The 15,485-nt window shown below is 35.1% G+C and overlaps 1 pseudogene; it reads left to right on the top strand.

Moving 5' to 3' along the window:
* The first annotated feature begins 8,479 nt into the window (after positions 1-8,479).
* LOC130868508 (60S ribosomal protein L37a-like) lies at positions 8,480-8,760 on the top strand (annotated as a pseudogene).
* The last annotated feature ends 6,725 nt before the right edge of the window (positions 8,761-15,485 follow it).

Genomic DNA, 15,485 nt, shown 5'->3' with positions numbered 1-15,485 from the left:
TAAATTACACTAGTTATTCTTAAACTTGGTATTCCATTAAAGGATATTGAACAACTACTTAAAAATAATGATGAATACGAAGGAGAGTGTGAGGAAGAGAGATGAGAGGTTTGACATCAGGTAGCTGGAAAGTCATCTCAAATATTAGCATTTAAGCAATGATGAGAAATGACAAGTCATTCATGGTAAAAATTGAGAGAAGAGCAATTTAGGTAGAGGGAATAAGAACTTCATTTTCAAGATATAATTTTCTTGTTGCTTTTGATTCATAGAAAAGCATAACAAAACAAAACAAAGCAACAAAAACCCAGTGTCAGGACTGTAATGCATATGGGGAAGTGATGGAATTAAAGAGTAAGTGGTGAGATTAAATAAATTAGTAAAGAAATTTGAAATTTCTTCTAAATGACTTTAGAGACTATTGGAATATTTTGGTTTGAGGTTAGAATAAGTGTAATTTGTATTTTCTGATGATCACATTTTAATGTAAGGGATATATTATGTTACTACGACACTAGAACTGGGAGTATTCATTCCTTTTTTTGTGGTATAAACTAGAGATATTACTTTATATGGATGAATGAACAATTAACAAATACATAATTAAAAATATTAACATATAAGAAGGAGAAAATGAATAAACAAATGATAAAAAGAGCAAAAATAAAGAAATTAAAATAGATACACATATTGATGAATCCATTTATTGATCACAATGAGAATTATCAAAGATAAAGAGTCCATCTGGACTTACTTAGAATTATTTGACACTCTTAGCAATTCCAAACAAGTTAAGAATCCAAATATTTTCGTTATGACCTTAGCTAATGCTTTATTGAAAGAGTGACTCTAATAAGTCATTATGAGTTTCTGTGTTGTTAGCATTTTCCTTGAAAAATTTTATTTATATTCCTATATAATTTGAAACAATTTTAACCAAACTCTTGTAATTAAGATTAAAATAGATAATGCCATTTTTTTTTTGAGACAGGGTTTCTCTGTAGCTTTGGAGCCTGTCCTGGAACTAGCTCTTGTAGACCAGGCTGGCCTCGAACTCACAGAGATCTGCCCGCCTCTGCTTCCAAAGTGCTGGGATTAAAGGCGTGCACCACCACCGCCAGGCTAAATCATGCCATTCTTACAAGTATTTTTTAAAAAGATACTCGAGTAAAATGTCTTAAATTAATTAAAAAGAAGAAAGAAATTTTCAAAATCTCTTTCATTATTGCTTTTATAAAAATTTAATGTATGACTACAGATTCAAGAGATTCATAAACATTTCCAGAAATTTCTAACCTCAAAATACATTGTTACATGTATAGAAAAAGGACTGGGAAAATTTCTCAGTGTTTAAGAGCACTGACTGCTTCCCTAAAGGACCAGGGTTTTATTCCTAGCATCCTCACATAGTAGCTTATAACCATACATAACTCCAGTCTTTGGGGATCTAATTTATATATGCAAGCAAACTATCCATGAACATTATTTTTAAACGAAAGTTTATTATATTTATATATATATATATATATATATGTATATATGTGTGTGTGTGTGTGTGTGTATTTAAAGAGAACCTGAATTTAACTTGATTCAAAAGAAATGTGGTGAGAAATAAATAACACTAAAGACCTTTCATAATAGTCATATGGATACACACTACTACAGAAACTTCTCAAAATATATAGAAACACACATATAAACAAGCCTAATATAGTTAACCTATAATGAAATGACAATATTCCTACTAGACACCATAGGCTAAGAAATAAAAATCCCAATGCCTGAAATGGTTTGAAGTTGTATGCCAGTGTGGTTTCATAGACCTATAAGCCTTATAGGCTAGCATCATTGATGAGATCCAGCATTTGATGGTAAAGTCATAATGCTGAAGACACCATGTAAGCTAAAGGACATAGAGAAATCATGTTATACTGTTATAGAATCTTCATCCTTACTATTTAATTTTCATAAAACAGGAAGGTAGAAGACAAACTACCATGGGACAAAAATAGTCAGCAGTGCTAACTGTCTGGGAACTCTGAGATTTAGAATATTGTATAGCCTGGCAAGATATGCATATTGATGGTGGTAGGGAAGTCATGGGAGTAATTGTCCACTTTTTGATTGGATTTAAGAGTTTCTTAACAAAATGAACCCTGTGACAAATTATCAGGTACAAGACCAAGTAATAAGCAGTTCATAGACTCTAGGGAAGAACCTACTGCTATTATGCTTCCTACTGGACATAGTATTAAACTTATTCATAGAGTCTTATCATTTTATCTAAAGATTAATGCATATTTCAATGCTCATCAGAGAAACTTCTATATGCAGTAGGTGGCAATTAACACAAACACCTACAACCAACCAAGATGTCGAATAAGAGACTACAGAACACTTAGCTCAAAATAGGACATCTGCATTACACCCTGTCCATCCAAGGCTAAAGTAAAAAATCATTATAGAAAGGGAACAGAGGAAGAAAATGTAAGGGCCAGAGTCATGGAGAGATAAGTTAGGCATTAAGTTGAGAAGGCTTTTGACACCTCAAAACCCAGCCCCTAGTGACAGACTTCTAACATGTCCATGCCTTCTCTAACAAATCCACACTTCTCATCCAATCAAATTGACAAAAAGCCAATATTGACAATTGACAGCTGTTTGGAGTCAGTTTTTTTTTTTTGAAAAATAAGTATAGCACAAGGAAAATGGACCATGCTCTAGTGTAACCTCACACATTCACGAGTATATGCATAACAGAAAAGTGACTAGCAGCTTATGAAAACAAACAAGAAAGGATGCAGTGCTGCATGACCTAGGAAAGGAGAATAGAAATGGATTTCACCGGAGCTGTGGAGGCAACAAATATGATAAAAACTCATAATAAAAATTCTCAAAAAAGCTAAGAAATCAACAGGTAAAAGAATAAAAGAGGCACTATGACTGCCTTTGAGCACACATTTCAACATTTTACTATCTAAACCCTGACATTCTCCCACATCAGATTCTGTACTTTCTAATGCTCCATAATTGGAAAAGATGATTCCTTTAGGTAATTTTTCTGCATATATATAGAAAAAAGGTAGTTTAACCAGTATTCATTCCTCTTTGCCTTCCTGTCCTTTCTGCCATATGATGAAACTGTATATCCCAATTGTCGGATTCAATAACAATGTAACTCTTGTAAAAATGAATAAAAATGAAGCCCATGTGCACATAGATAGTGTTGCTATTTGATTGGATGAGAAATGTGGATTGGTTAGAGAAGGCATGAACTTCACTAGGGGCTAGGTTTTGAGGTGTCAAAAGCCTAAACCAGGTCCAATGACTCTTTCTTTTCCTGCTGCCTGCAAATCTGGATGTAGATCTCTAAGCAACTTCTCTAATGTCATGTTTGTTTGAGTGTTGTCATGTTTCCCACCGAGACAAAAATTGACTTAATTTCTGAAATTGTAAGCCAGACCTAATTAATTGTTTTCTTTTATAAGAGTCTGGAGCCTGAAAAATGCAAGCCCATTTCCACCTACTTTGACAATCAGAGTTTGAGGATTGTCAAGCATAGTTGCATACCCCAACTCAAGATGTGATTGCTTGGTTCTTTTGAAATTAAGATAGCTCCATGCCATCCTGACAGATGGTCAGGATATGCAAACGTACTTCTGCTCCTATTTTGGTAACTATGAGGTCACCTGGGGAAGGGGCAGTCTTCAGGATAAGTAATCTAGAGCAGCTTTACTATCTAGACAACAGAATGCTAATGATTTGACATCTCAGAGTGATAAAAGATTGACTGTTTGGGTTATCTTTTGTATCATGTTAATAAAGACTTTTGCTACCTTCTCCCCTGTTTACATTGGGTATAAAAACTGTGGAAAAATAAACGGACAATTTTTAGGATTTCATTCAATGGAATGCCCTCCCAATAATTTCTATGGTTCTGTCCTGTTATTTTTAATGCATTTTCATATTCTTTACTTATAGTTCTAAAATCCCCACACCCCTACTCTGGTAAGATATATTTTTGTTGAGGCTGGTCCTCGACATTAAGAGTTGCTATGATCATGTTGATTTTTTTACAGAAATGGAACATTGAATAAGACTAAAACAGAATAGCTCCCATTCCCAAGCCCATTGATGTCTTGGTCTTGCCTCTTCATACTTCAGAACAGTGCAAAAACAAACCTCTATTGTTGATACATGGAAAATATTTTGTTTTAGAAGAGAAAGGTAAGAGTAGGGATAATATAAACTGAATAGATTAAGGCAGAGTCCTTCAATATTCAATTTGAATTGGAAATGGCAACTCAAACTTATTCAAATGATACCCCAGTACCAACTCATGGATTCTGAATTACCAAGGAAAACATGTTAATGCAGGAGAAATCAGACACTCATTACCTTAACAGTATTATAATATTTACATCACTAAAAGACATAAAAGGCAATGTGTGTGGTTCTGGTAAGAATATACTAAGAATATATGACTGTAATATCCTACTTAAAATAACTGAATGATGTCTGAGCCTTCTTCCAAGGCCTCCTCATGTGTATGTGTGTGTCTGTGTGTGTGTGTGTTGTTTTGTAATAGTGAGTGTGGGTAACTATGTGGCATAGTGTACATAATAAGTCAGAGGGAAACTGTGCCTGTCAGTCATCACCTTCACCTTGGTTGAGACAAGATCTCTTTTTGTTTTATAGCAAAACACACCAAGCTTGTTGACTTGTGAGATTCCAAAGATCCTACTGTCTCCACCTGTAATCCATCTATGGGACTTCTGGGATAACAGGCATACATTACCATGGCCGGTTTTACATCATTTCTGAAGATCTGAATTCTATTATATATTTTTTTAATTAAAAGTATTTTATTCACTGAGACATCTCCTCATCCCCTAGGAATATTTTTTTTTAACTTTTTTGTGTTGATGAGATGTTTGGGATAGAGAAGCAATTTGAATATTAGCCTGCCAAAATTATCTCATGTGCTTGCATTCATATGAATCCATTTAGAAAACAAAAATGATAGTGAAAATAAGTTATAAGCTTTTATAGGAAAATATTTTACATGAAAATTGATTTATAAATATCACAATTGGGCTGAAGGATACTACATAAAGAAGAAGACCTTTTATAGGGCTTGATGATTTACCAAAACACAAATGATGAAGAAGTTCTCTAAATTGCCTGGGTGAAATATGGTTCATATCTAGGAGAAAATAATTCTACATTTGCTTAAAGATAAATGATAGTAGTTACCTGGTTTCCTGAACTTGTGAGGCCTATGCTATGCACATATTTCATAGGAAGGTCTACAGTAACATGCTCGCCTAGTATGAGGAAGGTCATGAAGTCACTGAGGGAATATATATCTTTAATTTTGAGCTGAATATGCTACTGTGTGTGTATGTTTGTGTATCTTTACAAGGTATCTACTTAAAACCACAAAAATAGTATCTTCTATGACATTAATGTTCTTTGAAAATTGTCACTGTAAATTGACATATCATAATTGTTTAGATTTATGAGTCCTGAAGTGATGTTACAGAATATGCATACAGCATGTAATAATTAAATCCAACTAGTACACTTAGCATTTCAAATAATATTGTTTTTTGCTAAAAAAAACAAAACACTACACACCTGAAAACAAAGAAATCTTTTATCTTAGATCAGACATGCTTGACCCTTAATTTGCACTGGAGACTACTGTCTATATGCCAAAATTCACTAATGGTTAATTATTTAATATAATCTGGCATGCTATTGGAATGCAACCTGTCTTCAATCCCCTGTATAATTTTAATCATGTTTAGATTACTTATATTTCCTAAAACACTCTAAATATTCTATCATTTTCATTATGCTATATTTAGGAAATAATGGCATAAATTATAAATGTGTTACTTAGAAATGCAGTGTCTAATAAGTGTTTGTGATCCATGATTGATCTAATGACAGAGTCAATCCATGGGCAAGGAAGGCTAATTTTTCTGAAGTTGAATTTTAATGAGTGTCAATATATGCCCAGCATCAATTAAATGCATTTGCAATAGAATCCCTACACTTAAGATTTAGGGAACATAAGAGAAGATAAGGCAGAAGGATATTCAGAGTCAGAGGACCTGGACAGGACCATTGCTATGAGATAGCATCTTTTTGTATGATTAAGAAGCTGTACCCAGAAAATCTCAACAACATGTTTGTCTAAGCAAGATCTGAAAAATGATTGACATATTAAGTGGATAGGAGAATTTACACAAGCTTTTACCTCTATAACAAGAGTTATAGGTAAATAATGGCTTTTGAGAGAAGAATCAGTTTTCCCTAGGGACAGTTTCACTGATGAGCTAGTCAATTCTAAGAGGTCAGTCCTTAACATATATGAGTGATTAGCAAACGTTTTCAAGAGATTGAATGCAATAATTTATGTTTGTATGTAACAATTTTAACTAATCAATAAGAGATCATGGTTTAAGAAGGAATAGGAGAGACATAGGAAGAATTAGAGGAAAGGGAGGGAAAATAATAATAATATAAATATAGTTCTCATGTATAATGTTATCAATATTTTTTAATGATGGCATAGTATTCACAAGTGGAATGGTATTTTGAAATGGCAATTTCTGAAAAGGCCTTTTCCTCAACAATAATATCAACAAAACCAGTTCTCTAGGGACAACTCTAAAATATATATCAGAAGCCAACCGAAGGTAGTACTCTGAAAATTTATAATCAGGAAAAAAAAAATGAACATCAACTAACTCAATTATATTACTGAAAAGTTCCTTTGCTTCCTAAACAAATCCAAGATGTCCTATTTGAAAACATTTTTAACTATAGTTATGTTTATTGGGAGAGGCATGAGGCAAGAATATGCTACAGTGTTAGGTCAAAGAATAACTTGTGGGAGCCATGTTTTTCTTTCTACCAAGTGGTTGCTAAAGATCAAATTTCTCTCTTCAGCCTCAGTGGCAGGCTGCTCACCTACTGAGAACTTTCACCTGCCATGATCCAAGAGTTCTTGTAGTTGGATCTCCATATATTCCCTGATTGATTTTATTTTACAAGATTATTTTGTTTTTGTTACATTCCATTTCTTGAAATGACACCAAAATATTTCCATTAAATTTCTTTCCATTTGTAACTACAGATAAAATCAACTTCTAGATATTTGTCACCACAAATAATAATAATTAATGATTTTATATATATATATATATTTAAATAAAGCAAAGATTTTTCTGAGTAAAAGTGGATTCACAGAATGCAGCATGGTAGGAAGATATTTCTATGCTTTCCCTTTCATCAAATAATGATTTTCAAAGTCGTTAATTTGTCTCTTTTTGCATTAGGCTACAAAATCTTGTTTGTGTTCTTCTTCAATGTTTAGCCATTAGTGAAGGCCAGTAAATTATAACACTTATAAATGAAGGTAAGGTCTTGCTCAGGTTTGAGGAAAATATTTACACATAGAAGAAGTATCTTTCATATAAAGTGCAAAAAAAGCATTGGTTATGCACTTGTTAATTATTTTTCTGCTACAGACATCAGCTTCAGTTTTATCTTTAGTGATAACATATGCCTCTATTTACATTTTGATGTTCTCCCATCTGTGCATATAGGTGTGATTGAAAAGACTAATGTTGGGCCTCTTTTGTACACAGTGTACATACAAAAATGATGTGTTGGATTCGTATCTGTGGATATTTATACTTATATCTCTATGCAAAATTTTTGCTTCATCAGAAACCATTTCAAAGAAAAAAACATTTCATTCCTTACAGTCACAATTCACATGATTCAGTAGTTAATTTATTTCCCAGCTGAATGATGTCCTACCTTGCTGCTCAGGAATTTTTTATAGCTGTATGATTTTTAAAAGGAAAAGAAGAAGAAGAAACAACATGAAAACAACTTTATATTTAAGATTCCTGGGTACAAATCTCAACTTTACTGTTTTCTGTATGAACTCAGCAAGTTCACAACGACTTTGCCTTTGCTCTCTGCCATGTGGTTTAACTATACATGGAATACTCCTAACTTGTTTGTAGGCATTATCTTTCTAACGTTATCTATCTTTGTTCCAACCACAGTATAACTGAGAATTATAAGAAACCAGGAATGGTGTTTAAAGCAATAGTGATTTATATCGAGTTGGGCACAATTTCCTCTTTAAGATAGGTTTACCATGATCAACTAAAAACTGTTTTCAAAATTCTTTCTATAGTTTTTATATATACCCTTCCCTCCTGACTCCTAACAACCTTGGAATAAATCAATAATAATAAGTAACACACAAATAGTAGCTCTTTTTTAAAAAAAATATTTTTTTTACCTGTTTTAGTCATTTAATTTTCTTTAAAACTTTATAAAGCAGTTATAATTTGATTATTTTAATGTTACATGTAGAAAATGGAAGACTCAGAGAAGGAAATAGTGCATAGGAATATAGTTTGCAAAATTCAAAGCCTAAATTATCATGCAGAAAAATTATCATAGCACCAAAAAGGTCGCGATCATCGGGAAATATGGGACACGCTATGGTGTCTCCCTCCGGAAAATGGTGAAGAAAATTGAAATCGGCCAGCACGCCAAGTACACGTACTCCTTCTGTGGCAAGACCAAGATGAAGAGACGAGCCGTCGGCATCTGGCGTTGTGGTTTCTGCATGAAAACAGTGGCTGGTGGGGCCATCACACGACTTCTGCCATCACAGTGAAGTCTGCCATCAGAAGACTGAAAGAAATGAAAGACCAGTAAAAGTGCTACCATTTGCTACCAAGCCTACTCAATAATGCACAGCCAGATAAATAAATGGGTTAATTTACGAAAAACAAAAAAGAGTAAGCATGCTAAGGTTTTCTCATACCTAATAAAGGAATTTGTCTTCAGCACTTTGTGGTTAAAAAAAAAAAATACATAAAATGGATTTGTTCCTTAAGGGACTTAAGAATGGTTCAGGAGGCCACATTAGGTGGGGGAGCTGTGGGACACAGTCTGTTCATCATTTTTCAAAAAGGCATTTCACTTACACCTTCAGAAGTGTTAATGAGGCATTCACACTTTTACCGAGTGAAAAACCAATAGAAAACCGGTCTTTCAATCTGTTTCTAGACATGTTCAGCAGCTACATATAAATGGGTCTTATGTGATTTTCATGGGAATAATACTAAAGGATGAAAGACAATATAAATATTAAAAATACAAAAGATACAAAGGGGAAAGATAGGAGTAAAACATGCACATTTTTAAAATTTTGACTTTTATTATCTAGCCTGTATTTCTGTAATGAGAACATCATGGTAGCAGAAGTTCTTAAAGATGATCCCTTTGACAAAGTATTTTTCTAGCACCCTTGCATGAAAATGAGTTCGTACAATGAAGAAAACAATTATAGAATAGGCATTTGTTTATCTACTGTTGATGGAATTGTATTATTAAGAAAATCAGTTTTATTTTTTCACACAATATTTAGTAGCATGTATAATGAGTATAAAAGACATTTTATCATCATTTGTGCATACTCTGAATTTATTATCATACCTATCATAACTCATGTTAACTGTTGCCATTGACTACGAGACAAGCAGGATAGAACCAGATGTTAATTGGTATACTGTCTCAACCCAGGTCATTTTGAATCATTATTCTCAGACATTTTTAAAATCAGATATTTAGAATTTATTCAAGGTAATTAAGACAAATCTTCTGATATATTATAAAACTTTTACTTTGTAATATCTAATCCTTTACTTAATTTACTTCTATTAGCATATGGAACAATTTTTCAGAACTTTTGTTTACAAGTTAAGAGACTCACACAAGAAAATGTATGGCTTTCTGCGTCTTGAAAAAGAATAAGCAAGCTCATGTTTGTCCAAATCTTTCAAATTTTCTTTCCTAATATTTATGACACAAATAACCCTAACCTAATCAAGAATAGTTCAGGGAAAACAACTGAATGACAGTATTGAGTAGAGAGCCCTTAGTCAAAAAGTTATGGCTCTCTGTATCTGTCTCTGGAGGGGCTGCATGTTACATATATTGCATAGTCTAGTAATCTAATAATTTTTCTGACTCATATTTTTTTTAGAAAGCACTATGTTTACTTTTTCCTTTCTGGAAAATATGTAAATCATACTTTTCAGTTAAAAAATGAGTTTATGGATGTGGAAAGAACTGTTGAAAACTGCATTTTATCTAGTCTTAATATCATTTCTTTTCTAGTATTTTTCATAATCCAACTAACATAATACCAATCAACATGTATTTTAAATTAATGCATCGATTTAAACTTGCACTAACTTCCTGGACACCTGCGAGCCCCTCTAGAGTCAAGTCTCTTGCCAAGCCTAAGATGGCTCCCTTAGTTAGGATATATACTTCGCTGCTCCTGTATCCACCCTTCCTATATCCCAACCATCCCAATCCCCCAAGCTCCTCCCATCCTCCCCTTCTCACATTTCTCACCCCATTTCCCCTTAGTCCCATGCCACCTCACCTGCAAGTTCCCAGTTTTTGCCCGACAATCTTGTCTACTTCCCCTATCCAGGCGGATGACTATACGATTTTCTTTGGGTTCACTTTCTTATTTAGCTTCTCTAGGATCACAAATTATATGCTCAATGTCCTTTATTTATGGCTAGAAACCAATTATGAGTGAGTACATCCCATGTTCCTCTTTTTGGGTCTGGGATACCTCACTCAGGATAGTGTTTTCTATTTCCATCCATTTGCATGCAAAATTCGAAAAGTCAATGTTTTTTACCGCTGAGTAGTACTCTAATATGTATATATTCCACACTTTCTTCATCCATTCCTCCATTGAAGGGCATCTAGGTTGTTTCTAGGTTCTGGCTATTACAAACAATGCTGCTATGAACATAGTTGAACAGATACTTTTGTCATATGATAGGACATCTCTTGGGTACCTTGGGCAACTGAGGAGAGGGAACCTGAAATGACCCTATCCTATATTGATGAATATCTTACATATCACCTTAGAACCTTCATCTGGCGATGTATCAAGATAGAGACAGAGACTCAATTTGGAGCAATGGTCTGAGCTCTTAAGGTCCAAATGAGGAGCAGAAGAAGGGAGAACATGAGCAAGGAAGTCAGGACCACGAGGGGTGCACCCACCCACTGTGACAGTGGAACTGATCTATTGGGAGTCCACCAAGGCCAGCTGGACTGGGACTGAATAAGCATGGATTGAAACTGGACTCTCTGAACATGGAGGACAATGAAGGCTGATGAGAAGCCAAGGACAATGGCACTAGGTTTCGATCCTAATACATGAACTGGCTTTGTGGGAGCTTAGCCTGTTTGGACGCTCACCTTCCTGGACCTAGATAGAAGTGGGAGGACCTTGGTCTTCCTGTAGGGCAGGGAATTTGGACTGCTCTTCAGTATCGAGAGGGAAGGGGAATGGACTGGGGGGAGGAGAAGAGGAGTGGGGATAGGGGGAAGGGAGCGGGGGGAGGGGGCAATATGTGGGAGGAGGGGGAAGGAAATGGGAAACGGGGAGCAGTTGGAAATTTTAATTAAAAAAGAATAAAAAAATGAGGAAAAAAAAAGAAGTGGGAGGACCTTGGTCTTCCCGCAGGGCAGGGAATTTGGACTTCTCTTCAGTATCGAGAGGGAGGGGGAATGGAGTGGGGGGAGAAGAAGAGGAGTGGGGATAGGGGGAGGGGAGTGGGGGGAGGGGGCAATATGTGGGAGGAGGGAGATGGAAATGGGAAACGGGGAGCAGGTGGAAATTTTAATTAAAAAAGAATAAAAAGAAAAAAAAGAGAGAAAAAAACTTGCACTAACTTTATGGAAATCTTATGGGAAAAAAGAACAATTAGCATTATTTAGGATTTATGTCTTGTGTTCTTCTATTACAAGTACGTAATAGAACTAAGGTAATATGGTCAAGTCAACTTTCTGATATATAGTGTAATCTTTATGTTACCGAATACATGCTAAATATGCCTTGGAGAAAGATCCATTTTAAACACACACACAGACACACACACACACACATACACACACACCCTTGGTGGAAGAACTGCAAAGGAATTTATTTTACACTACAATGAACACTTATTTTAAAGCTCGCTACTACAAAAAAATGCTCTGTCAACAAGTTGCTTGCTCCACCTCCTGACTCAAGGTTGAATTTATTTAACAGTCTCAGGTTTCATAGTGTAATCTAATATCTTATAATATATTAATATCTGACCATTTTTTAAGTGAGAATGAGAAGAGTTTTCATATCTTGATATTGTAGCTTATGAGGAAGTTGTCACAGAGATTGCTCACACACATCCTTGTCTTATTTTCAGTTAAGTTATTTCATCACTATGTACTAAGCTCACTTCATGTTAAATACCAGCTAGTCTTTCAATATGTAAACAGAAATAGATATCATAAATAAACATAAACTTATGACTGGGGCTCTAAAGTTCTAAACCAATAAATTACCAAATGAAACAAGGATCCAGTAATCAATTATGCTTGGATACTTCCTGATATTAAAAAAAATGAAAAAAAAGAATCTCCCAAAAATAACAGAAAACAAATAAAAAATTCTGAATTAAATATTCACTAAATGTACAGCCAGAGTTTAATGAGGCTGATGTTTCATATTCTCACTTTGGTCAGGTACCTGAGCAAAATTGTTTCATTTAACCACCATTGTACTTGAAACTACAAATATCATCAAGTTTGAGCATTCAATAATACATATAACCAACAATAATGATTTGATGAGGTAGCCCACAGAACCATAGAAATCTTTACCAGCTATAATTATTACAGAATGTTAGTATCTGCAATATACAATAAACTCAAAGAAAAAAAAACAAACACCAAGAAAACAATCCATTTAAAAAATGTACTAAAGAACTGAACACTGAACTCTCAGAATAAATACAGATAGGTAGGAAATAATGAAATGGCATTCGACATCCTTAGATGTATTAAAACCACCGTAGAAAGAGTGACTCTCATTAAGAATACCAGTAACAGGAAATGGTAGATGGGATAATGGCGAACACTTGTACATGGCTTTGGGGAGTCAAATTTGTTTAGTCATTTTGGAAATAACTTTGAAGATTTGCTGTAGGAGATCCTTCTGTCTATGTGCTGCTTTTATTGGTTGAATAGAGAGACTGCCTTGGCCTTTTGATAGGGCAGAACGTAGGTGGGTGGGGTAGACAGAACAGAATGCTGGGAAGAAGGACAGAAAGGCAGACGCCCTGAAACTCCTGCCTGAGATTGATGCTGGTTAAAATATTTCCCGGTAAGCCACAACCTCATGGAGTTACACAGAAATGGGATGTGAAAGTTAGCCAATGATAGGCTAGAGATAATGGGCTAGGCAGTAATTTAATTAATTCAATTTCTGTGTGATTATTTCAGGTATAAGCTAGGTGGGCAACCAAAACAAGGGGCCCCACTCCCTACTACAAAGATTATTGAAAAGCTAAAAATAAAACCACTATAGGGCCCAAGTATTTCCATTCCTTGGTATATAGTCAAAGGATTCTACACCCTAAAATATGGATATTTGCACAGTAATACTTATTGTTGCTTTATGCAAAATAACTAGGCAATAGAGAAGCATAATATCCAGTAACTGATAAATGAATAATGATTAAGTTGTACATACAAACATTGGAATATAACTTAGTGGATGGAAAAATTAAATTGTGAAAATTTCTTATAAATAAAAGAAATTGTTTAAAGGAGTAGATAAGAGTTTGCACTCATGTCTAAAATGACAAATACTACATGATTCAAATCATATAGAAGGATTCTGTCTACTCGATCCTTCTCTAGTGCGATATGTGTAACATGGAGTAATTGTACAAGCCAGAAAACGAGAAAAGAAATAAATATTGAAAGAATGTGGAGGTTTGCTTTCAGGGAGGAGGGAAAATAGAACATAAGTAATAAGGGGAGAGCTCTGTGGGATGAAAGTTTTAGTTAGGAAGTAATGGGGGGTTTAGAAGAAAGAGAATACAGGATTGACGTAAGAATTAGCTTACATAAAAAGAATATAAATGCATCATTTGACAAGTGAGATATGCTCACTTATACAATTCTGACATGAGTGTTGGGAGAATAATAAACTGCTCTCTGAATAGATTCAAAACCCACTCCACACTGTGGTGCAATGCTGGATATTGTAAGATTGGATAACAAGCCAGATCTATGAGGCTGTACTGAGTATATTTCTTGGTGACTAATTAAAGCAGATGAACAGTGAATGTCTTTTAAACCCCTGTAACTTTAACCATATACAAAAGTAAACCCCAGACTCAATAAATGGATGGAGGATAGTAGTATGGCTTCCGCAAGATACAATAACTAATGCAACCTTTTGTGAGGCTCAAAAGCATTGCAGAAATGAAAAGTGAAAAGCATGCAAAAGCCAGAAATTATGGTGAAGGGTTATGAAATATCATTCCCTAGGTTCATACAATTATTGCAATTAACTCACATAAACCATAGTTACTTGTATTATCACTATACAGGACCAACTTTATCAACTGTAAATCAAGAAGAGAGACTCCCTGGACTCCCTTTTCCTCCTCCTATTGACTACTGACATATTTTGGGAGAAGGAGTATCACTGTCTTTAGTTGTGTACCTATTGCTGAGTAGACCAGACTACAGTGAAGAGTACTAAACTTACAATCACACAGAAGATCCTGTTTAATCTTGGTGACATTAATATGAGGTTAGACAGGGGTGGTAGGGAAGTAGCAGTGAGAGAGGTCATATACAATATGTACATATGCAAAGTTTTAATAAAAATAATAAAAGTAAGAAGTTAATAATTAGGCATAAATAATTTGACTTACAAAAAACACAAACACACACACACACACACACACACACACATATATATATATATATATATAGTAATTATTATTCCCACTCCCTCTTTAAGAATAATGTTTGGGGCCTGTGGGCAGGTGTGAGACTTTCCTCCAAGCTGTGCCTAGAACCTGCCACCCACTGAACACTGCCCTGCCAAGACCCACTCTGCTGTCCAACACCACGCACCTAAACATCCTCCCTGTGGCCAGCTGTCCCCCACAATGAAAGCAGACTACATAGGTACATGCACAAACTACATTAGCTGAAAAGATCAGACCCACTCTACTACCAAATCCCACTCCCTTGAACATCTTACCCATAGCCAATCCTCCCCTCCAACCCACCAGATTATGTATGCACAGGTGCAAATGACACCCTTTGGAAAATCAGGTAAGAGACTGGCCTTTCAACTGAACTGCCCAAAAGTCCAGGCCCTAACTAAACCCAATGGCACATCCTGTACCCCTCACACTCCAATCCCAGTACCAGCAAGGCAGATGGACCCTGCTCCCATCTCTGGTGGAAGTCTACTGCTTGGAACAGTCCATATCAGCCTACAGATAGGTGAGAGACCTGCCCCCAGACTGTGACCAAACCTCAACCACTCA

This window comes from Chionomys nivalis, chromosome X, assembly GCF_950005125.1.
Source record: "Chionomys nivalis chromosome X, mChiNiv1.1, whole genome shotgun sequence".
In the NCBI taxonomy this organism is placed as follows: Eukaryota; Metazoa; Chordata; class Mammalia; order Rodentia; family Cricetidae; genus Chionomys; species Chionomys nivalis.
The sequence above is the reverse complement of the archived record's forward strand: the minus strand, read 5'-3'. Positions and strand labels throughout refer to the sequence as shown.